Source organism: Panulirus ornatus, chromosome 25, assembly GCF_036320965.1.
Source record: "Panulirus ornatus isolate Po-2019 chromosome 25, ASM3632096v1, whole genome shotgun sequence".
Classification (NCBI taxonomy): Eukaryota; Metazoa; Arthropoda; class Malacostraca; order Decapoda; family Palinuridae; genus Panulirus; species Panulirus ornatus.
The window spans coordinates 19888369-19915014 of NC_092248.1; the positions used below are offsets into that span (position 1 = coordinate 19888369).

Below are 26646 nucleotides of genomic sequence, written 5' to 3' on the forward strand. Positions count from 1 at the left end.
TGGTCAATCTTTCCTCACTCATCCTCTCCATGTGCCCAAACCACTTCAAAACACCCTCTTCTGCTCTCTCAACCACGCTCTTTTTATTTCCACACATCTCTCTTACCCTTACGTTACTCACTCGATCAAACCACCTCACACCTCACATTGTCCTCAAACATCTCAATTCCAGCACATCCATCCTCCTGCGCACAAGTCTATCCATAGCCCACGCCTCGCAACCATACAACATTGTTGGAACCACTATTCCTTCAAACATACCCATTTTTGCTTTCCGAGATAATGTTCTCGACTTCCACACATTCTTCAAGGCCCCCAGGATTTTCGCCCCCTCCCCCACCCTATGATCCACTTCCGCTTCCATGGTTCCATCCGCTGCCAGATCCACTCCCAGATATCTAAAACACTTCACTTCCTCCAGTTTTTCTCCATTCAAACTCACCTCCCAATTGACTTGACCCTCAACCCTACTGTACCTAATAACCTTGCTCTTATTCACATTTACTCTTAACTTTCTTCTTCCACACACTTTTCCAAACTCAGTCACCAGCTTCTGCAGTTTCTCACATGAATCAGCCACCAGCGCTGTATCATCAGCGAACAACAACTGACTCACTTCCCAAGCTCTCTCATCCCCAACAGACTTCATACTTGCCCCTCTTTCCAAAACTCTTGCATTTACCTCCCTAACAACCCCATCCATAAACAATTTAAACAACCATGGAGACATCACACACCCCTGCCGCAAACCTACATTCACTGAGAACCAATCACTTTCCTCTCTTCCTACACGTACACATGCCTTACATCCTCGATAAAAACTTTTCACTGCTTCTAACAACTTTCCTCCCACACCATATATTCTTAATACCTTCCACAGAGCATCTCTATCAACTCTATCATATGCCTTCTCCAGATCCATAAATGCTACATACAAATCCATTTGCTTTTCTAAGTATTTCTCACATACATTCTTCAAAGCAAACACCTGATCCACACATCCTCTACCACTTCTGAAACCACACTGCTCTTCCCCAATCTGATGCTCTGTACATGCCTTCACCCTCTCAATCAATACCCTCCCATATAATTTACCAGGAATACTCAACAAACTTATACCTCTGTAATTTGAGCACTCACTCTTATCCCCTTTGCCTTTGTACAATGGCACTATGCACGCATTCCGCCAATCCTCAGGCACCTCACCATGAGTCATACATACATTAAATAACCTTACCAACCAGTCAACAATACAGTCACCCCCTTTTTTAATAAATTCCACTGCAATACCATCCAAACCTGCTGCCTTGCCGGCTTTCATCTTCCGCAAAGCTTTCACTACCTCTTCTCTGTTTACCAAATCATTTTCCCTAACCCTCTCACTTTGCACACCACCTCGACCAAAACACCCTATATCTGCCACTCTATCATCAAACACATTCAACAAACCTTCAAAATACTCACTCCATCTCCTTCTCACATCACCACTACTTGTTATCACCTCCCCACTTGCGCCCTTCACCGAAGTTCCCATTTGCTCCCTTGTCTTACGCACTTTATTTACCTCCTTCCAGAACATCTTTTTATTCTCCCTAAAATTTAATGATACTCTCTCACCTCAACTCTCATTTGCCCTTTTTTTCACCTCTTGCACCTTTCTCTTGACCTCCTGTCTCTTTCTTTTATACATCTCCCACTCAATTGCATTTTTTCCCTACAAAAATCGTCCAAATGCCTCTCTCTTCTCTTTCGCTAATACTCTTACTTCTTCATCCCACCACTCACTACCCTTTCTAATCAACCCACCTCCCACTCTTCTCATGCCACAAGCATCTTTTCCGCAATCCATCACTGATTCCCTAAATACATCCCATTCCTCCCCCACTCCCCTTACTTCCATTGTTCTCACCTTTTTCCATTCTGTACTCAGTCTCTCCTGGTACTTCCTCACACAGGTCTCCTTCTCAAGCTCACTTACTCTCACCACCCTCTTCACCCCAACATTCACTCTTCTTTTCTGAAAACCCATACAAATCTTCACCTTAGCCTCCACAAGATAATGATCAGACATCCTCCAGTTGCACCTCTCAGCACATTAACATCCAAAAGTCTCTCTTTCGCACGCCTGTCAATTAACACGTAATCCAATAACGCTCTCTGGCCATCTCTCCTACTTACATAAGTATACTTATGTATATCTCGCTTTTTAAACCAGGTATTCCCAATCATCAGTCCTTTTTCAGCACATAAATCTACAAGCTCTTCACCATTTCCATTTACAACACTGAACACCCCATGTATACCAATTATTCCCTCAACTGCCACATTACTCACCTTTGCATTCAAATCACCCATCACTATGACCCGGTCTCGTGCATCAAAACCACTAACACACTCATTCAGCTGCTCCCAAAACACTTGCCTCTCTTGATCTTTCTTCTCATGCCCAGGTGCATATGCACCAATAATCACCCACCTCTCTCCATCAACTTTCAGTTTTACCCATATTAATCGAGAATTTACTTTCTTACACTCTATCACATACTCCCACAACTCCTGTTTCAGGAGTATTGCTACTCCTTCCCTTGCTCTTGTCCTCTCACTATATATATATATATATATATAATATATATATATATATATATATATATATATATATATATATATATATATATATATATATATATATATATATATTAGCATTCCGCAAGAGGCGGGAATGCTAACCGCTAGGCTATGGGCCTGGCTAATAGGAAATAACTATTCGAATACTATGTACTCGAATAACCTTCGTCTCACGTTGGTGAGCAACGGGGTCTACACCGGCCATTTCCCAACAGGCGCACATAGCCAGCAGATAGTATTTTACCGAAAATAACTGTACAACACGGAGGTATATGAATACGAACATAATGCACAGAAACGCGCACCTTCATAGAACATACAAACCTCCAACAGCCAGGATCGAACCCGGGACCCCTGTGCAAGAGGCGGGAATGCTAACCGCTTGGCTATGGGCCTGGCTAATAGGAAATAACTATTCGAATACTATGTACTCGAATAACCTTCGTCTCACGTTGGTGAGCAACTGGGTCTACACCGGTCATTTCCCAACAGGCTCACATAGCCAACAGATAGTGTTTTACCGAGCCTAATTGTACAACGCGGAGGTATATGAATATATGAGGTATATGAATATATGAGTATATGAAGTGGGAGACCAAATTGGAGGTGGAAAGATGGAGTGAAAAAAATGTTGAGTGATCGGGGCCTGAGCATGCAGGAGGATGAAAGGTGTGCAAGGAATAGTGAATTGGAACGATGTGGTATACCGGGGTCGATGTGCTGTCAATGGATTGAACCAGGGCATGTAAAGCGTCTGGGGTAAACCATGGAAAGTTCTGTGAGGTTGGGATGTGGACAGGGAGCTGTAGTTTCGGTTCATTATACATGACAGCTAGAGACTGAATGTGAACGAATGTGGCCTTTGTTGTCTTTCCTAGCGCTACCTCCAGCACATGCGGGGGAAGGGGGTTGTCATATCATCTGTGGCGGGGTGGCGACAGGAATTAATAAGGGCAGACAGTATTAATTATGTACATGTGTATATATGTATATGTTTGTATATATATATATATATATATATATATATATATATATATATATATATATATATATATATATATATATATATATATATAACCCCGGTATACCGCATCGCTCCAATTCACTCTATTCCTTGCCCTCCTTTCACCCTCCTGCATGTTCAGGCCCCGATCACACAAAATCTTTTTCACTCCATCTTTCCACCTCCAATTTGGTCTCCCTCTTCTCCTTGTTCCCTCCACCTCCGACACATATATCCTCTTGGTCAATCTTTCCTCACTCATCCTCTCCATGTGCCCAAACCACTTCAAAACACCCTCTTCTGCTCTCTCAACCACGCTCTTTTTATTTCCACACATCTCTCTTACCCTTACGTTACTCACTCGATCAAACCACCTCACACCACACATTGTCCTCAAACATCTCATTTCCAGCACATCCATCCTCCTGCGCACAACTCTATCCATAGCCCACGCCTCGCAACCATACAACATTGTTGGAACCACTATTCCTTCAAACATACCCATTATTGCTTTCCGAGATAGTGTTCTCGACTTCCACACATTCTTCAAGGCCCCCAGAATTTTCGCCCCCTCCCCCACCCTATGATCCACTTCCGCTTCCATGGTTCCATCCGCTGCCAGATCCACTCCCAGATATCTAAAACACTTCACTTCCTCCAGTTTTTCTCCATTCAAACTCACCTCCCAATTGACTTGACCCTCAACCCTACTGTACCTAATAACCTTGCTCTTATTCACATTTACTCTTAACTTTCTTCTTCCACACACTTTACCAAACTCAGTCACCAGCTTCTGCAGTTTCTCACATGAATCAGCCACCAGCGCTGTATCATCAGCGAACAACAACTGACTCACTTCCCAAGCTCTCTCATCCCCAACAGACTTCATACTTGCCACTCTTTCCAAAACTCTTGCATTTACCTCCCTAACAACCCCATCCATAAACAAATTAAACAACCATGGAGACATCACACACCCCTGCCGCAAACCTACATTCACTGAGAACTAATCACTTTCCTCTCTTCCTACACGTACACATGCCTTACATCCTCGATAAAAACTTTTCACTGCTTCTAAAAACTTTCCTCCCACACCATATATTCTTAATACCTTCCGCAGAGCATCTCTATCAACTCTATCATATGCCTTCTCCAGATCCATAAATGCTACATACAAATCCATTTGCTTTTCTAAGTATTTCTCACATACATTCTTCAAAGCAAACACCTGATCAACACATCCTCTACCACTTCTGAAACCACACTGCTCTTCCCCAATCTGATGCTCTGTACATGCCTTCACCCTCTCAATCAATACCCTCCCATATAATTTACCAGGAATACTTAACAAACTTATACCTCTGTAATTTGAGCACTCACTCTCATCCCCTTTGCCTTTGTACAATGGCACTATGCACGCATTCCGCCAATCCTCAGGCACCTCACCATGAGTCATACATACATTAAATAACCTTACCAACCAGTCAACAATACAGTCACCCCCTTTTTTAATAAATTCCTCTGCTATACCATCCAAACCTGCTGCCTTGCCGGCTTTCATCTTCCGCAAAGCTTTCACTACCTCTTCTCTGTTTACCAAATCATTTTCCCTAACCCTCTCACTTTGCACACCACCTCGACCAAAACACCCTATATCTGCCACTCTATCATCAAACACATTCAACAATCCTTCAAAATACTTACTCCATCTCCTTCTCACATCACCACTACTTGTTATCACCTCCCCATTTGCGCCCTTCACTGAAGTTCCCATTTGCTCCCTTGTCTTACGCACCCTATTTACCTCCTTCCAGAACATCTTTTTATTCTCCCTAAAATTTAATGATACTCTCTCACCCCAACTCTCATTTGCCCTTTTTTTCACCTCTTGCACCTTTCTCTTGACCTCCTGTCTCTTTCTTTTATACATCTCCCACTCAATTGCATTTCTTCCCTGCAAAAATCGTCCAAATGCCTCTCTCTTCTCTTTCACTAATACTCTTACTTCTTCATCCCACCACTCACTACCCTTTCTAATCAACCCAACTCCCACTCTTCTCATGCCACAAGCATCTTTTCCGCAATCCATCACTGATTCCCTAAATACATCCCATTCCTCCCCCACTCCCCTTACTTCCATTGTTCTCACCTTTTTCCATTCTGTACTCAGTCTCTCCTGGTACTTCCTCACACAGGTCTCCTTCTCAAGCTCACTTACTCTCACCACCCTCTTCACCCCAACATTCACTCTTCTTTCCTGAAAACCCATACAAATCTTCACCTTAGCCTGCACAAGATAATGATCAGACATCCCTCCAGTTGCACCTCTCAGCACATTAACATCCAAAAGTCTCTCTTTCGCACGCCTGTCAATTAACACGTAATCCAATAACGCTCTCTGGCCATCTCTCCTACTTACATAAGTATACTTATGTATATCTCGCTTTTTAAACCAGGTATTCCCAATCATCAGTCCTTTTTCAGCACATAAATCTACAAGCTCTTCACCATTTCCATTTACAACACTGAACACCCCATGTATACCAATTATTCCCTCAACTGCCACATTACTCACCTTTGCATTCAAATCACCCATCACTATAACCCGGTCTCGTGCATCAAAACCACTAACACACTCATTCAGCTGCTCCCAAAACACTTGCCTCTCTTGATCTTTCTTCTCATGCCCAGGTGCATATGCACCAATAATCACCCACCTCTCTCCATCAACTTTCAGTTTTACCCATATTAATCGAGAATTTACTTTCTTACACTCTATCACATACTCCCACAACTCCTGTTTTAGGAGTATATATATATATATATATATATATATATATATATATATATACTGCAGAAGCTGGTGACTGAGTTTGGTAAAGTGTGTGGAAGAAGAAAGTTGAGAGTAAATGTGAATAAGAGCAAGGTTATTAGGTACAGTAGGGGTGAGGGTCAAGTCAATTGGGAGGTGAGTTTGAATGGAGAAAAACTGGAGGAAGTGAAGTGTTTTAGATATCTGGGAGTGGATCTGTCAGCGGATGGAACCATGGAAGCGGAAGTGGATCATAGGGTGGGGGAGGGGGCGAAAATTTTGGGAGCCTTGAAAAATGTGTGGAAGTCGAGAACATTATCTCGGAAAGCAAAAATGGGTATGTTTGAGGGAATAGTGGTTCCAACAATGTTGTATGGTTGCGAGGCGTGGGCTATGGATAGAGATGTGCGAAGGAGGATGGATGTGCTGGAAATGAGATGTTTGAGGACAATGTGTGGTGTGAGGTGGTTTGATCGAGTAAGTAACGTAAGGGTAAGAGAGATGTGTGGAAATAAAAAGAGCGTGGTTGAGAGAGCAGAAGAGGGTGTTTTGAAATGGTTTGGGCACATGGAGAGAATGAGTGAGGAGAGATTGACCAAGAGGATATATGTGTCGGAGGTGGAGGGAACGAGGAGAAGAGGGAGACCAAATTGGAGGTGGAAAGATGGAGTGAAAAAGATTTTGTGTGATCGGGGCCTGAATATGCAGGAGGGTGAAAGGAGGGCAAGAAATAGAGTGAATTGGAGTCATGTGGTATACAGGGGTTGACGTGCTGTCAGTGGATTGAAGCAAGGCATGTGAAGCGTCTGGGGTAAACCATGGAAAGCTGTGTAGGTATGTATATTTGCGTTTGTGGACGTGTGTATGTACATGTGTATGGGGGGGGGGGTTGGGCCATTTCTTTCGTCTGTTTCCTTGCGCTACCTCGCAAACGCGGGAGACAGCGACAAAGTATAAAAAAAAAAAAAAAAAAAATATATATATATATATATATATCCCTGGGGATAGGGGAGAAAGAATACTTCCCACGTATTCCCTGCGTGTCGTAGAAGGCGACTAAAAGGGAAGGGAGCGGGGGGCTGGAAATCCTCCCCTCTCGTTTTTTTTTTTTTTTAATATTCCAAAAGAAGGAACAGAGAAGGGGGCCAGGTGAGGATATTCCCTCAAAGGCCCAGTCCTCTGCTCTTAACGCTACCTCGCTATCGCGGGAAATGGCGAATAGTATGAAAGAAAGAAAGAAAAAGATATATATATATATATATATATATATATATATATATATATATAATATATATATATATATATATATATATATATATATATATATATATATATATATATATATATATATATATATATATTTTATCATACTTAGTCGCTGTCTTCCTCGTTATCGAGGTAGCGCAAGGAAACAAATGGCCCAACTCATCTACATAAACATGTATATACATAAACGCCCACACATGCACATATAAATACCTATATATTTCAACGTATACATACATATACATGCACAGACACATACATTTATACACATGTACATGGTCATACATGCTGCCTTCATCCTTTCACGCCGCCCCCCCGCCACACATTAAATGACACCCCCCCCCCCTCCCCCGAGTGCGGGCAAGGTAGCATAAGACAACAAAGGCCACATTCGTTCACACTCAGTCTCTAGCTGTCATGTATAATTCACCGAAACCGCAGCTCTCTTTCCACATCTAGGCCCCACAAAATTTTTCATGGTTTACCCCAGACGCTTCACATGTCCTGGTTAAATCCATTGACAGCACTTCGATCCCGGTATACTAAATCGTTCCAATGCACTCTGTTCCTTCCACGCCTTTCACCCTCCTGCATGTTCAGGTCCCGATCGCTCAAAATCTTTTTCATTCCATCCTTCCACCTCCAATTTGGTCTCCCACTTCTCCTTGTTCCCTCCACCTCTGACACATATATCCTCTTTGTCAATCTTTCCTCACCCATTCTCTCCATGTGACCAAACCTCTTCAATACACCCTCTTCTGCTCTCTCAACCACACTCTTTTTATTACCACACATCTCCCTTACCCTTTCATTACTTACTCGATCAAACCTCCTCACGCCACATATTGTCCTCAAACATCTCATTTCTAGTACATCCACCCTCCTCCGCACAACCCTTTATATCGCCCATGCCTCACAACCATAAAACATTGTTAGAACCATTATTCCTTCAGACCTACCCATGTTTGCTTTACGAGATAACGTTCTCGCCTTCCACACATTCTTCAAAGCTCCCAGAACCTTTGCTCTCTCCCCCACCCTGCGACTCACCTCCGCTTTCATGGTTCCATCCGCTGCCAAATCCATTCTCAGATATCTAAAACATTTCACTTCCTCTAATTTTTCTCCAAACTTACCTCCCAATTTGCTTGTCCCTCAATAACCTTGCTCTTATTCATATTCACTCTCAGTTTTCTACTTTCACACACTTTACCAAACCCATCACCAACTTCTGCAGTTTCTCACCCGAATCAGCAACACCATAAACTCTTAATACCTTCCACAGAGCATCTTTATCAACTCTATCATATGCCTTCTCCAGATCCATAAATGCTACATACAAAGCCATCTGCTTTTCTAAGTATTTCTCACATACATTCTTCAAAGCAATGTATATATATATATATATATATATATATATATATATATATATATATATATATATATGTATATATATATATATATATATATATATATATATATATATATATATATATATATATATATATATGAAGTTGATTATAAGAACAGAAAATCGCCAGACACTTCGTCAGGTTAAGGAACACGAAAATTATTTCTGCCAAAGTGTGCAGTGAGCCCATCACCACTCGGGTAAGACTATTACTGGACGAATGCAGCAAGCTTAAGTAATATTTAATCTGATCGAGGAAAATGTATCCCAGCCTCACACGGAGGATGAAATCTTGCTCTTGCACAGGTGAGTGCATGGTGGAGGAGCTCTGCGCATCGGCAGAATTACATTTAAGTTAGAATGTAATTCTGGGCAGGAAGTCCCTCCCTGGCTTTGCACTTGTGGTGACACTCTAGTTTGTGTGGTAGACAATCTGGTGTTGCACTCGACATGCACTCTCCTGGGGGCTTTGCCTGACGGTGAGACAGGTCTTGATGTGACGGATTCATGTGTAAGGACAGTGTGCCAACAAATCTTCACATATTTCATGCGACCAAGATTCATTGTTGAGGTAGGTCGGCTCTCAGCCTGTGTGTCATCTGCAGCGCAGATTGCTTGTTCCACAGCAAAATTATTTAATTTTTTGAATTAAGTGTTTGAGAGTTGTCGAGTACAGATGTTCCCATCTCTTTAACTATCATCTTTGACGGTATTAGCCATAGTCTCATTCTGCAAAGGGAAATACATGATATAAAGCACCTTTTTACTATATCCTCAGATATTCTTCTTCTCTTTTTTCCCGTTGGCATCCTCCTCGGACTTCAGTAAAGTGGACACCAGTGTAGTGATTCCTCTCTCGCGGGTCGGGTGATGCTCTACATGAGTGGATTGCTGAGTTCCTCCTGTCATTTGGCCTAGTTGACCTTTGCTCTGCTTCAAACATGCATTGTTTTACCCAGTGTGACTCCTTGGTGACTCTCCGTCATGCAACACCAGAGAACCTCATCCTCCAGAAACCCATTTTCACTCGAGTTTTCTCCTTCAGTTAGTGTAAAAGCGGGAGCAGGTATCAGATTGAATAGCTCCTTTCTTTTTTCAACTATTCAAGTGGAAACTTGGTCTCATTTTCTTCCAGCTATGAACACTGTATCTTGAGACGTAGTCACTTGTCCATTCCCATATTTGACCCCGCCCAGCACCTCAAGAGAGAAGACCCATATTGAGTGTCACTGTTTCTTAGTCTCCAGACTACGAGAGTTCATGTTTCCTGATATCCAATTTGTTTCAAAAGTCAGTCTCACGTTTCAAATGCTCCGTGAAGATATCCTCTTTCTTAGATAACTTATCTTCCTACCCAGATGTGTCACTAACACCCTGCAACCTAGACCCCAGACACAACGTTCAACCACACATACTAAAACGTGACTTCCACTTCTACATCCTCTTGTCCACTTGGGTAAACGAGTTAATCTCCCCCAACCGGTCAGTCATTAATACTGGTGTCTGACTCACCAAATTAAACCATCCATTCTTGTGTGACGTTAAAAATTCTGTTCGTCCTATCCCCTGGTCTGTCTCTCTTATAGTCCAACTCACTACCAACTTATGTACCAGAATTCTGGTAGAATCAACCCATATCCTCAGCACCAGATACTTTACCTTAAGATTCCGGGTAATTGTTAGAAGTAGTTACATCCACAGTACCAGACAAATCATCCTAGGGTTCAAGACGTTTGGCCGAAACAGCGTACATAGACACATCTTTATCTTAACATTCGGTACACATGATGGTCTTAACTCTAGCACTAGTCACTTCACTGTATAGTCTTGAACATTTAGATAAAACAAACCATATTTCCAGCATTAGTCAACCACTCTAAGGCTCCGGACGCCTGGAGGTGGGGGTTAGCTCACGTCCCTAGCACTAGTAGGCTCACACTGAGGTCCCCTTCCACACCTCCTGTTGATGTTGCCTGGTCTCGCTACATTGGGAAATTGATCACCTCTGGTATCAGTCAACGTGACCTGACCGCCCTCCTCATCTTCCATGAGCCCGTCCATGTCACCTGCTTGCTTCATAGGCTCTAGGTTCCCTCTATCTGCTGGAGGTTAGGTCATGACTGGGTTGAAAATTCGTCCATCTGTACAATACGACAGAGGGTTGCGTCTGCGGTTCATCGACGTGACAATCTCATTTAAAACGCCAGCTGCCTGACATGCGACTTCCTTCGTTCTCATGTTAATGATCAATCGACCACAGGTGTTACTGGTAAGGAAAACGCTCCATGTACCCTTACGTTTTAATCGACTCACAGTGTGATCACCATCTCTCCCTATATCCTTGACTTTCACAACGTCCTTAGTTGAAGCTGTCATCTACCCCCAGTGACAAGTCTTTCTCTAATTAGATGATCAGTGAGTCCGGCTGTTGTACGTGAGAGTAGATGGGAGGGACAGATAACACAAGACCCAATCGTCTATAACGACGTTATCTGCCTGGGGACGTGAAAGTAACCTAGAGACCCGAGTCATTATAGATCGAGACTGGATAGAATAAAATAAGGTGATGTTGAGTTCTCGTTTTAGTGGCTGCTCTGTAACCTGGCTCAGTGGTCACACCTGGGTAGGTCCATGTCTAATTGTTCCAGAAAGCGGCGAGAAGTCTCCTCTGCGATGTTCACTATGTTTGCCTCAACACTTGCAGGATGGCAAGATGTGGTACATGGGAGCTTTGTCCGGGTGAGAGATGAAGACCTTATACTGACGCGTCTGATGTTAATGGTGGAAGTGAAATTGAGTGAGGTGCTTGTACAAGTCGCACGCGATCTCTCTCTCTCTCTCTCTCTCTCTCTCTCTCTCTCTCTCTCTCTCTCTCTCTCTCTCTCTCTCTCTCTCTCTCTCTCTCTCTCTCTCTCTCTCTCTCTCTCTCTCTCTCTCTCTGACAGACAGACAGACACACACACACACACAGACACATACACACACAAAAAAAAAAAAGGTAAACATACATGCACACAAGGAGAGAGAGAGAGAGAGAGAGAGAGAGAGAGAGAGAGAGAGAGAGAGAGAGAGAAGGTGGGGTGGGTGGGTGTTGGTAACAGCTGGGTGGTAGTAGTGGTGCAGGAGACGCAAACTTCTTAATTGAAGCTTTAGTCTGTGATAGGGTGCTTAGCTGTTGCTCCAGGCGGGGTGGGGCGCCACGGGGTGGGGAACCACGGGGTGGGGTGTCACAGGGTGGGTCGTCACGGGATGGGTTACTACGAGATGGGATGTCACAGGGTGGGTCGTCACGGGATGGGTTACTACGAGATGGAATGTCACAGGGTAGGGTACCACTGGATGAGGCGTCATGGGGTGGGGTGCGACGGGATGAAACACCATGAGGTAGGGTGTCACGGGATGAGACTGCATGAGGCGGGGTGTCACGGGATGAGACTGCATGAGGCGGGGTGTCACGGGATGAGACACCATGAGGTAGGGTGTCACGGGATGAGACTGCATGAGGCGGGGTGTCACGGGATGAGACACCATGAGGTAGGGTGTCACGGGATGAGGTGCCATTAATCGGAGTGTCACGGGGATGGAAGGTCACGATGTGGTAGTCTTTTCAGTTTATGTTTATCTGTTACACTGGGATATTCCGACCCACATGGAGGCCCTGGCCGCATGTAGTGAGTCTGCAGTACACCCAGTGGCAGTGTGAACGCCAGCGGGCGACGCCCCTCTAGTGTTGAAGGTCATGACGGGCAGTTGAGGTGGTGCATCCAGCTGTGAACTTGCTATCAAACTGTTTTCCTTTCAAAAGACGTAAGTTGCTACACGGACGATCGTCGGGTCGTCTCCCACAATATACGAAACTATATCTAATCGTGCGAGCTGACTCGTAATTGAAAGATATGTATAAGTGGTTTACAGTGAGATGTAAGGATGCCACGAGATGGAGTGTTTGGGGTGGGATTTAATGGGAAGGAGTGCAACGAGTTGTGGTTGTCATGTAAGAGGGTACCACAGAAAGGGGTTCACATTGAGTGGGTCGCTAATGAATGGGAAGCCACGGAAAAACGGCATCAAAGAAAGAGGTTTTAAGGATTATGTCACAGGTTGGGATGCAGCGAGATGGGAGGCTACTGAATGAAGCGATCGTGGGTAAGGAAGGGAATAAAGATGAAGTGAGTAAAGTTAATGGGTACCAACTGGATGGGTAAGCGGATGACAGTAAATGAGTTAATGGTCAGTGAAGGAGGAGAAGAACAGGAGAATGTTGAGTGGCACTTGATGTATTAAATTGAACTTCCTCGACTATAAAACAGTATTCTAAAATTTTTCATACTATCAGCTTACACAGTATCATCCATTCATCCACTACTTCGATGCTATAAAAGTACGTCTTTTTCCATCTTTTCTGACACGTTTTTTGCTTCTTTTTCGGACCGTAGTTGAAATATTGAGACAAGTATTAAACGGAAAAATAAAAGACAAGAGAAAGTATTTAGGACTTTTTGAGAAAGTAAAAAAATGGCCTTTTGAAATGTGCAGTTCATAGTTTTTGGGAAAGACATGAGAAGATAGAGAGAACCAAAGCTTCAACGTGTAAGGAAAGAAACAGTTGTCTAAACAACCCACCCCTGAGTTATTGATGGCCACAAATTACTCGTATGACGTAGCAGCTTGCCGAATATTGCGTGGTCTAGCTAGTGATGTGGGCGCACAAGCAGCCAGCTCTTGGGAGCAAAGACCATGGTAATACCTATAGAAGAGGGAAAGTGAACCATCACTGATGCGCAAGGCAATAGGGTCAAGTTTGGAAGTTAGCCTAGGACAGTTTATGAGGTGGATCGCTTTCGACTTAACTCTGTCAAGTAAGGATGCAGAGCTAGAACCACCCCAAATGTAAGAGCTGTACTCCATACAAGGACGAATCAATCTCTTGTATAAAGGGAGCAACAGTTCAGTCTGCCTCAGACTCAGTTATTCCTGTAATGTGGAGTTTCCAAGAAAGAGTGAATGTTTCAGTAATACCAAGTATGTTCATTGAGTCAAGAGGAGGAATTACAGAACTGTCAAAGAAGAGACGAGAATTCGTGAGGAGTTTTCAATAGAGAGATCAGTAGAAATTAGGTCTTGGAGGCATTAAACTTAACAAAATTTTGTCTACCCAACTGAGATATCCCGTCCATGTCTGAGTTTACTGAGGAAGCTGTGTCAAGACGAGATGCAGATCGAGTGAGAGAAGAGGGAGCAGAATTGACGGATGCGAATAAATGCAGTGTGAGTCGTTAGCGTATGAGTGTACCGGATTATTTGTGGAGGAGAGGAAATCGTTGAAAAAGAGCTGAAAAAATGTAGGGGACAGGACTGAACCTTGAGGGACACCACTGTTGATAGAGGGAAGAGGGTAGGCTGATCCATCAGCAACCACAGAGACAGATCGGCGGGAGAGGGAGCAAAGTGAGGGAGGGAAGCCGAAAAAGGGGAGCTTAGAGATGAGACCTTGATGCCACACCCTGTCAAAAGCCTTAGATGTGTCAAGGGCAACTACAAATGACTCCCCAGAATCTTTTAGGGTTGATGACCAGGCATTGGGAAGATAAGAAATAATTTCACCAGCGGATCTCGCCTTACGGAAGCCGTATTAGTGATCAGAGAGAAGACTGATTTTTGAGATGTTTGAGGATATAGGAGTTGAGGAGGGATTCAAAGATTTCGGAAATGGTAGATTTCAAAGCAGTAAGACGATAGTTAGAGGAGTCAGAACGGTCACCCTTCTTAGGGATGGGATGAATGAATGCATTCTACCAAGGAGAAGAAAAATTTTTGGTTTTTAAACAAAACGGATCAGACAAGTGCAAGTTCAGAGGCACACTCTTTGAGTACACGCGGATGGATGCCATCAGGATCATAAGCCTTGCTTGTGTTCAGAGAAAAAAAAAAGTGCTTTTCGGACCGTCAAAAAGAGATTACAGGAAGAGGCATAGGATCAGTGAGAGGAGCAACAAGGGGTGATGGAGTGTTAGAATCATTCAAGGTGGAGTTAGAGGAGAAACGGGAACTAAAGAGAGTTGCTTTGTCTACGGCAGAGACAGCTATAGTACTGTCAGAACGGAAAAGTGGTGGAAAGTTAGAGCGACAGTTGTTAAAGATGCCCTTAGCTAAAAACCAGTAAGATCTATCTGTGGATGACGAGGAGAGGTTATCGCTCTTCCTTTGGATAAAGGAACGCTTCACCTCACGGATATTGAGCTTGCAGCGATTACGGGCACTGATAAAAGATGAATGGGAGGCAGAGGAAGGAGAGTTTTTCCGAGCCCGATATGCCTGATCCTTCGTCTAAATGGCTTCAGAATAGGAACGGTTGAACCACGGACTGGATGAAGTGGTCATCTTGGAGGAAGAGGGGATACATGCTTCTATTCCCACAAGAATAACCTCTGCCATACTCTAGTTGTTCAGTCTTTGAAATCTTTCGTAAAAATTATTCTCTGTCATTGTGTGCGTGTGTGTGTGTGTGTGTGTGTGTGTGTGTGTGTGTGTGTGTGTGTGTGGCAGAGAGGAAGATATAAGTGTGTAGGTGTAAGTGATAAGAAACAAGACCTAAGAAGTGACATGATATGAAAATATGACCGAGAGCGTAGGAGGTTGTGGGACCCACAGTGATCGAGGGTGAGCGTAGGGTGTGAGACGAAGACCTGAGGTGGTGAAGGGCTGGAGTGAGAGGCCAGGCACAGGAAGAGGGATGAGGAAAGTGACTGAGCGCGGATTTGATGATACTTGTTATAGCGGAAACGTGAATGGGGCGCTGATGAGAGCATTTGGGAAGATCGTGGTGCTGATTGTGGTAAGGGGTGGGTGAGGTAGGCCTAATGGTGTGGCTATGGGGAGAAAAGATATTGTGGGCGTCTTAACTCGGTGAATGCCATATTTGTGGAGTGTAATGATGTGGGTGAGAGATCTGCTGTCTCAATAATGGCAGAGAGAGAGAGAACTGCTAAGATGAGGCTCAAGTTATGATTTGTCTGTATCTCTAGTATAGTGTTAAGGCAAGTGAGATTATGCTGGCAAGTTCTGTCATTTGGTCCTCATTTAACGCCAACTCAGAAAGCACATATAAATACGCACTTAGAGTTCGAACACCGCATCTGCATCGGACTGATTGAACTCTGACTAGTAGCCACAAGAACCAGCACAATCCCAATAATGTGAACATCACTGATGCTTAGTACAGTGAGTCTTAACTGCCTTCTTTACATATACTAACGTGAACACTCTCATCACCAACTCCCCATCTCATTTTATATGCCTTCATCCCTCCCCTCTCCAGTGTATTGTAGTATTTAGTCATCTTTGTATACTGTATTATCAGCCTGTAGCTGCAGTGACCTGTAATTCAGTATACCCTTAACACCGACGCTTATTGAAGTTCATTTGTTTTATGGGGTTCCCATGTTGGCACGACAACGTACGTCCCTCTACCTTCAGTTCTTGTTCAGACATCGCTGGGGTGGGTGTGTTAATCTGTGTTCCAATATCTGTATTTTATGGTGTTTGGGGTTTAGATAAAATAGACCGATAGACAAGGATGACTTGGAGGATGAATTGCCTATCAGTGATATATGGCCTACAGATCTTGGTAATGCAGGGAAGTTCTCTGTCTGTCTACAGGAAGCCGGTGGTCTGAAGAATGGATGCCTTTAATATTACGTTCTTATAATGAAAGAGTTTTGTGTTATGTTGATTAGACGGATAATTTCTTTCCACGTAAATTTTGCTTTTCTCTACAGTAAGTCACTTTCATTTATCTTTTCTTTATTTTGATAAATGTAATAAGGTGAAGTGAAAATTGAGGTTTGCAATTAATTGCAATTAGAAATATTTTCTTTTTCTCGTCAGGTCTGTTGGACTCGAGGGCAGTAAAATCGTTCCATATTATTAATGGTAGTTATCAAAGGTTGATAGCTCATATAATTCCAAACACACACACACACACACACACACACACACACACACTCTGCTGTGTCTCAATTATCTATTTCAATTTCTCTTTCCACATACACAGCCTCTAGTCCGCCTTCTATACATAATGTTCAAACACCCACCTGCTCTACGCACTCAACACATACTCCCCACTCGATCTCATTCTTCACACTGTCTTCTGTAATCCGCACTTCCCATATACCGACGGTACACACACGCTTGTCACTTTGTCATCATCAGATATTCATTTTTTTTTTTTTTCATACTATTTGCCATTTCCCGCGTTAGCGAGGTAGCGTTAAGAACAGAGAACTGGGCCTTAGAGGGAAATATCCTCACCTGACCCCTTATCTGTTCCTTCTTTTGGAAAATTAAAAGAAAAAAAAAAAAAAAAGAGAGGGGAGGATTTCCAGCCACCCGCTCCCTCCCCTTTTAGTCGCCTTCAAGGTTCACTATGGAGCGACTGCCGCAAACAAGATTCGAACTATGCGCTTGACCCTGGGCGGGCCCGTGAATAAGCCGCAGTCAGGAACTCTAACCGCTACACCACGGAGGACCATAATTCTATCTTTCCCTTAAAATTTGTTAATTGAAGATGCAGTTTTGTTACGGGTCGTCCTGCATATTAGGTGCCTGCATTCTGGTCGTTAGTTGGGTCGTTACTCCGACGGGTGTGGTCAGTCTGGTCCTTCATTCACTTCGACTCTTGAAGTAGCGAGATTTTTGTGGAAGTTTCTATCAACTTGTGTGTGTGTGTGAGGGAGAGAGAGAGAGAGAGATTACTCTTTGCGTTTGACGGGGAGAGAGTTTTACACCTGTGTTGCTCAGTCTCTTAACCTTATGTGTGCGTATATATATATATATATATATATATATATATATATATATATATATATATATATATATATATATATACACGAACTAAGTGCATAGGAACGCGCACCTTCATAGAACATACAAACCTCCAACAGCCAGGATCGAACCCGGGACCCCTGTGTAACAGGCGGGAACGCTACCGCTAGGCTATGGTCCTGGCCCATAGCCTAGCGGTAGCATTTCTGCCTGTTGCACAGGGGTCCCGGGTTCGATCCTGGCTGTTGGAGGTTTGTATGACATATATATATATATATATATATTTTTTTTTTTCATACTATTCGCCATTTCCCGCGATAGCGAGGTAGCGTTAAGAACAGAGGACTGGGCCTTTGAGGGAATACCCTCACCTGGCCCCCTTCTCTGTTCCTTCTTTTGGAAAATTAAAATAAAAAAATGAGAGGGGAGGATTTCCAGCCCCCCGCTCCCTTCCCTTTTAGTCGCCTTCTACGACACGCAGGGAATACGTGGGAAGTATTCTTTCTCCCCTATCCCCAGGGATATATATATATATATATATATATATATATATATATATATATATATATATATATATATATATATATATATATATATATATATATATATATATATATCCCTGGGGATAGGGGATTAAGAATACTTCCCACGTATTCCCTGCATGTCGTAGAAGGCGACTAAAAGGGGAGGGAGCGGGGGGCTGGAAATCCTCCCCTCTCGTTTTTTTTTTTTAATTTTCCAAAAGAAGGAACAGAGAATTGGGCCAGGTGAGGGCATTCCTATATATATATATATATATATATATATATATATATATATATATATATATATCATACAAATTTATATATCACACCCCATTTAAGCCAGGTACCCATTTACTGGCAAGCCCTAATGGGGGGCATGAACACCTAGGATGGTGTGTAGGCCAACTGCCGCGCCCAGGATTCGAACCCATGCATATCCGACCCTGGGATGGCCTGTGGTACCACATACTCAGTCACGCTAACCACTACTCCACGAAGGTCCGCGTATGTGTGTATATTCATCTCAATATAATACTATTCATATAATCATATTCATATCAGACTTACCAGGACGCGGTTGCGTTTAACAAAATCTCTGGAGTACCTACGCCGGCTGGACCTGACACCATGCCGACTAAGCGATATAATTCAACATGATTTTGGCAACTTTTTTTTTTTTGCCACATTTGCCAGAATTGTTAATGTTGCTGACGTGGAGCTGCCAGCGTTAATTGACCATCTGGTTTTTAACTATTATATTTTTTTCTTTTCCACTTGATGGCAACTTTAAACCCTGAGGCTTATCTAGCCCTGCCAGCTTCGTGGGTTGGAAAGCATGTTAATTTAGCGTTCATTAATCTCATAACATGGTGTTAACCCGTGTTAAATGAAAACGAAGAAACACACACACACACACACACACACACACGCACACATATATATATATATATGTATATATATATATATATATATATATATATATATATATATATATATATATATATATATATATATATATATATATATATATATATATATGTATATATTAGAAAAGATCACAATTTTGCGCGTGATCAAGATATTCCTATGAGTCCACAGGGAAAATGAAACACGAAAAGTTCCCAAGTGCACTTTCGTGTAACAATCACATCATCAGGGGAGACACAAGAGAGGAATATAACAGTCAGTTGATATACATTGAAGAGACGAAGCTAGGACGCCATTTGGTAAACATGAGATTGTCCAAAACATACAACGAGCGTTCATAAACTTATCATTTTCCAAATTTTATCAATAATAAAATTATCTAGTTTCTATAGACCATCACTAATATTAAGATTATAATTCTTTATGTATTTAATGATAGAAGATTCAATGATATGTCTCTTGGTGATAGAGTTAGAGTTAATAACTGAGATGGCGTTACTCCAGTCAATACAATGATCATAGTTTTTAACGTGATTAAACAACGCATTTGATTCTTGTTCCGTTCTCATACTCTATTTATGTTGCTTAAGTCTAACAGAAAGATCCTTACCAGTCTGACCAACATAGAATTTATCACAATTTCCACAAGGCACTTTATAGAAGCATCCAAGAGAATTTTCTGGTGAATTCCTGATTAAGATATTCTTTATAGTATCATTGTTGCTAAAGGCAACATTTATACTAAAGGATTTAAGCAACTTGGGAAGCAAAGTGAAATTATTATTAAAAGGGAGAACTAAAAGATTCTTGGTGTCAATGGGAGGTTTGGGTTCTACTGTATAAAATGATTTCTTTGCTAACTTAAGAGATCTATCAATGAAAGATCTAGGGTACTTTAACTTAGATCCAATAGAATATATCTTCTCAAACTCATCATCAATAAACTCTGGACTGCAAATACGTAATGCCCTAAGGAATATAGACTGAAATGATAATTTAACTCTGTCATGTTGAGATGAGTAATAATGGATATATGAGCATACATTGGTGGGTTTTCTATATATGCTAAACTTAAATTTGTTTTCTTGTCTACGGATCATGCAGTCTAGAAATGGTAACATACCATTATTTTCATTTTCTACAGTAAATTTGATGAAAGGTACTAAATTGTTAAGTAAGTGGAGAAATATTTGTAAATATTCATTTGTTGGCCAAACACAAAGAACATCATCTACATACCTAAACCAAATTGCATTAGAAGGTAAGATATCCTTTAGTAATTTTTTTTCAAAAAATTCTATATGAAGATTGCTTAGTACAGGTGAAAGAGAGTTACACATTGAAATACCAAATTTTTGAGCATTATAGTCTCCATTAAATTGAAATCCACAGTCTTTTATACACAATTTTATCAGTTCAGTGAAATTAGGCTTTGAAACAGGTAAATGAATATCATCCAAGTCATCAAATAAATATTCTAAAAGGTCATCAACTGGAACTTTAGTGAAAAGTGAGGTAATATCAAAACGAACTAGTTTGAAATCAAAATTAATGTTGATATTTAGCTTGTTTCATTTTCGCATTAGCGAGGTAGCGCAAGGAAAAAGAAGAAAGAATGTCCCAACCCGCCCACATACACATGTACATACATACACGTCCACACACGCAAATATACATACCTATACATCTCAATGTACACATATATATACACACACAGACATATACATATATACACATGTACATAATTCACACTGTCTGCCTTTATTTGTTCCCATCGCCACCCCGCCACACATGGAATAACAACCCCCTCCCCCCTCATGTGTGCAAGGTAGCGCTAGGAAATGACACCAAAGGCCCCATTCGTTCACACTGAGTCTCTAGCTGTCATGTAATAATGCACTGAAAACACCAGCTCCCTTTCCACATCCAGGCCCCACACAACTTTCCATGGTTTACCCCAGACGCTTCACATGCCCTGGTTCAATCCATTGACAGCACGTCGACCCCGGTATACCACATCGTTCCAATTCACTCTATTCCTTGCACGCCTTTAACCCTCCTGCATGTTCAGGCCCCGATCACTCAAAATCTTTTTCACTCCATCTTTCCACCTGAAATTTGGTCTCCCACTTCTCCTCGTTCCTTCCACCTCTGACACATATATCCTCTTGGTCAATCTTTCCTCACTCATTCTCTCCGTGTGACCAAACCATTTCAAAACACCCTCTTCTGCTCTCTCAACCACACTCTTTTTATTTCCACACATCTCTCTTACCCTTACATTACTTACTCGATTAAACCACCTCACACCACATATTGTCCTCAAACATCTTATTTCCAGCGCATCCACCCTCCTGCGCACAACTCTATCCATAGCCCACGCCTCGCAACCATACAACATTGTTGGAACCACTATTCCTTCAAACATACCCATTTTTGCTTTCCGAGATAATGTTCTCGACTTCCACACATTCTTCAAGGCTCCCAGAATTTTCGCCCCCTCCCCCACCCTATGATTCACTTCCGCTTCCCTGGTTCCATCCGCTGCCAGATCCACTCCCTGATATCTAAAACACTTTACTTCCTCCAGTTTTTCTCCATTCAAACTTACCTCCCAATTGACTTGACCCTCAACCCTACTGTACCTAATAACCTTGCTCTTATTCACATTTACTCTTAACTTTCTTCTTTCACACACTTTACCAAACTCAGTCACCAGCTTCTGCAGTTTTCTACATGAATCAGCCACCAGCGCTGTATCATCAGCGAACAACAACTGACTCACTTCCCAAGCTCTCTCATCCACAACAGACTACATACTTGCCCCTCTTTCCAAAACTCTTGCACTCACCTCCCTAACAACCCCATCCATAAACAAATTAAACAACCATGGAGACATCACACACCCCTGCCGCAAACCTACATTCACTGAGAACCAATCACTTTCCACGGGGAAAATGAAACACGATAAGGTTCTCAAGTACACTTTCATGTAATAATTACATCATCCGGTGAGACACAAGAGAGAAATGTAAGTCAGTTGATATACATTGTAAAGACGAAGCTAGGACGCCATTTGGTAAATATATGATTGTCCAAAACAAACAACGTAATACGTAATGCCCTAAGAAACATACATTTAAGTGATGATAATTTAACTCTGTCATGTTGAGATGAGTAATGATGGATGTATGAGCATACATTGGTAGGTGTTCCGTATATACTAAACTTAAGCGCTGTTTCCTTGCCTATGGATCATGAAGTCTAAAAAGGATAATATTCAATTATTTTCATTTTCTACAGTACATGTGATGGAATGTACTTATTTTTAAGTAAGGAGAGGAAATATTTGTAAATTTACATTTGTTAGCGAAACACAAAGAACCTCATCTACATACCTAAACCAAATGGCATTAAAATGTGAGATATCCTTTAGTAATTATGTTTCAAAAAATTCCATATAAAGATTACTTAGTACAGGTGAAAGAGGTTACCCATTCCCATACCAAATTTTTTAGCATAATAATTTCCAGTGAATTGAAATACACAGTCCTTTGTATCCTTTGTACACAATTTTATCAGTTCAGTGAAAACAGACTTTGAAACAGGTAAATGAATATCATCCAAGACATCAAACAAATAATTTAAAAGGTCATCAACTGGAACTTCTGTGAAAAGTGAGGAAACATCAAAGCTAACTAGTTTGAAATCAAAATTAACATTGATATTTTTAAGCTTGTTGACTAAATCTTCATTGTTAATGATATTAGAATTTGATACCTTAGTCACTAAAGGGCTCAATAAAGAAAATAACCATTTTGACATTTATAAGTGATGGAGCCTACTGAACTCACTATAGGTCTTGCTGGAAAATTTTGTTTATGTGTTTTGATAAGTCCATACATATATGGCAATGAAGGGGACAAAGATGACAAACTTTTGATAAGAGAACTATTATCTTTCAACAACAACTACATTTCTTTATTGAAATGGGAATTAACTGCTTCTAAGGGATTTTTACTAAGTTTAGAATATGTTGTGTCATCATTTAAAAGATCATTCGTTTTAGATAAGTAGTTACTTTTGTCTAGATTTATAACAATGTTAGCCTTATCTGCTTTAGTAATATGTTTTTCCTTGTCTTTTTCTAAGGTGTCAATAGCTCTTATAAATCTTTTAGGACAATTAGGTTGTACTGGTTTTGACAAACTAGCATACACTAAACCCTTACAGATATTAATTTCATCATTAGTCAGATTACTGTATTTCTCTAAATTATAAAATGATTTTGTGACATCAACACAGCTGGCTTCCCTGTTAGAGCACGCAAAACAATCCATAGGCTAATGCACACAAGGAATCCTTTTCTTCTTGTTTATTGGATAGGTTTGTCACGAAAGAAGGGTTTGTGTTCTTAAACCAGTCGCTGTTTTTAATAAGATGGTCCAGCTTACAATCAGGTCGCTGTTTTTAATAAGATGGTCCAACTTACAATTTAGTGTCATTTGTAGCCTATTCTGTTCATTCCTTAATCTATTATAGCAATAGTCCAACATTGCCATTTGAAAGACACATTTTTGCTCTCTTGTATTTCGAAAAGCCTCCTCCATTTCAATCTTTTTCAATTCAATGTGTTTCTTTAAAATGATGTTTTGGAACTGGTCAAATGGTCGAACAGACAGCTGCAACAATCGCTAGGGTAGGACAGATCTTAGCATTTCTTGTTCATCAAGGCATTTCCTAAGGAATCCAAATCGTAGCTTCAGTTAGTGAGCCTTGATTAATAATTTGGAGAAAGCAGTAACGAAAGGAGAAAGTCCATGACAGCTTGTAGAGAAGTAATAGAAGAGCCGTGCGGAATCCATGTTGGAAAGGATCACAATTTTGTGCGTGATCAAGTATATTTCTATGAGTCCACGGGGAAAATGAAACACGATAAGTTCCCAAGTGCACTTTCGTTTAATAATCACATCATCAGGGGAGACGGAGACACACGCACACACACACACACACACACACACACACATATATATATACTATATATATATATATATATATATATATATATATATATATATATATATATATATATATATATATGTTTTGGCGTTTTTTGTATGAAGGCGTGACCTATTATCTATAACTAAACGTTTTGAGAAAGTTGAAACACATGTGCATATGTAAATTTTATCGGAAAAACTTGCTTTTTCTGAGTGAACAATAACCTGCCCTAGATGTTAGTGGAGTATATTTTAAAGCCCTTGGCCTCCACCAGTCCAAACACATTATATGATTTTGAGGACACCGGCTTTCTCAAGGGACTAGAAAGTTTAACGTTATGCTTGTAAACTTTTCATCATATGTAGCATGATAGCGACAGATGTATTGTAGTGGATATATGTCCTGACGCCACCCACTCGAGGCAAACCGTGAATAAAAAGTTACCCTTTGCGAGAATGAATTCTTTAAAGACCTTCTCACTTGATAGAACTCTACATTTCCCTGCTACTGGACGTAGTGCGGTCTTGGACTGCAGGAGCCTTTAGAAAGGTCATGGGTAACACCAGGACTCTTTCGCAGACGTTGGTCTCGGAGTGATTGTAAATAATTGAATCTTATTTACGACTGTACACATAAGAATTTCTTGAGGTATGCTCGAGGAATGAAAACAGTGTTTCTTCAGCATCTCGGTAGTCATGGTGAATTGAATGTTGATCATTTAAAGTATCTGAATGTCTCAGGACCACTGTGATCAAAGGACAGACCTTTTGAAAGAGTGTGTGTGTGTGTGTGTGTGTGTGTGTGTGTGTGTGTGTGTGTGTGTGTGTGTGTGTGTGTATTTGTCAGTTTCTGTCAGGACCGAGTGTTAAAAAAACGGTCTTCTGATTTTCCTCACTATGTTTGCTGCACGAAATGTGTTCACTTGCATGAGAGATTGTAGAGAGTTCTGGTATATTGAATATTCTCCAGCCAGGTGAAAAGTAAGTCCCGTCATCACGTAGTTCTTAGATTAACAGATTCACTTGGTATGTTTCTCTCTTCTGAAACTGTGCGCGCGCCTGATCTACGTCGTCCAACCCTACAGCTGATCTCCGTCGTCCAACCCCACACCTGATCCAAGTCGTCCAACCCCACACCTGATCCAAGTCGTCCAACCCCACACCTGATCCAAGTCGTCCAACCCCACACCTGATCCAAGTCGTCTAACCCCACACCTGATCTACGTCGTCCAACCCCACAGCTGATCCACGTCGTCCAACCCCACACATGATCCACTTCGTCCAACCCCACACCTGATCTTCGTCGTCCAACCACACAGCTGATCCACGTCGTCCAACCCCACACATGATCCACTTCGTCCAACCCTACACCTGATCGACGTCGTCCAACCCCACACTTGATCCAAGTCGTCCAACCCCAAACCTGATCCACATTATCCAACCCCACACTTGATCCACGTCGTCCAACCCCACATTTGATCCACGTCATCCAACCCCACACTTGATCCACGTCGTCCAACCTCACACCTGATCCAGTATTCATGCTTACATACCTGCCGCACACCTCATACATGCCACGCTTCTCATTTTTAGCCCACATTCCAAGCCTTCTTCATTTCCCATTCTTGCCTCACATCCCACACCTGCTCCTCCATACCTTCACCTCCACCTCCCATAGGTGCTTCACCTTTCACATCTGCTCAGTCAGCAGCATCTGCTCCATTCTCCATACCTGCTTCACCTCCAACACCTACAACATCTACCATATCTGCTCCACTCTATACCTGCATCACCTCACACACCTGCTCCGCCTCCTATACCTGCTCAGCCTCCAACACCAGCTACGTCTCCCACACCTACTCCACCTCCTTCCACACCTGACAATTCCCATATCTGCTCCACCAGCTGCCATACCTATCCCACCAACAGCCATACCTACCCCACCAGCTGCTATACCTACTCCACTAACTGTCATACCTGCCACACCTGCAGCCATACCTACTCCACCAGCTACCATTCTGCCCCACCAGCTGCTATACCTACCCCACCAACTGCCATTCCTACCCCACCAGCTGCCATAAACGCAACAGGTTTACTCGGGGAGGTAAGCGAGGGGCTGGACCCCCTCCAACAAACATCATTAGCATACTAATGGTACTTTAATTCAGTGAAGCTGGCCGTAAAATCTACCCATCTCCGACCTTCAGAAGGTCTCAGACAATATGGGAAAGTTTCCATCCCCGTCAACACCAGGA

General features: G+C 42.0%; 1 protein-coding gene across 1 annotated transcript in view; it reads left to right on the top strand.

Moving 5' to 3' along the window:
• The window catches only part of LOC139757311 (uncharacterized), a 773501-nt gene that overhangs the window by 154952 nt on the left and 591903 nt on the right, over positions 1-26646 (top strand).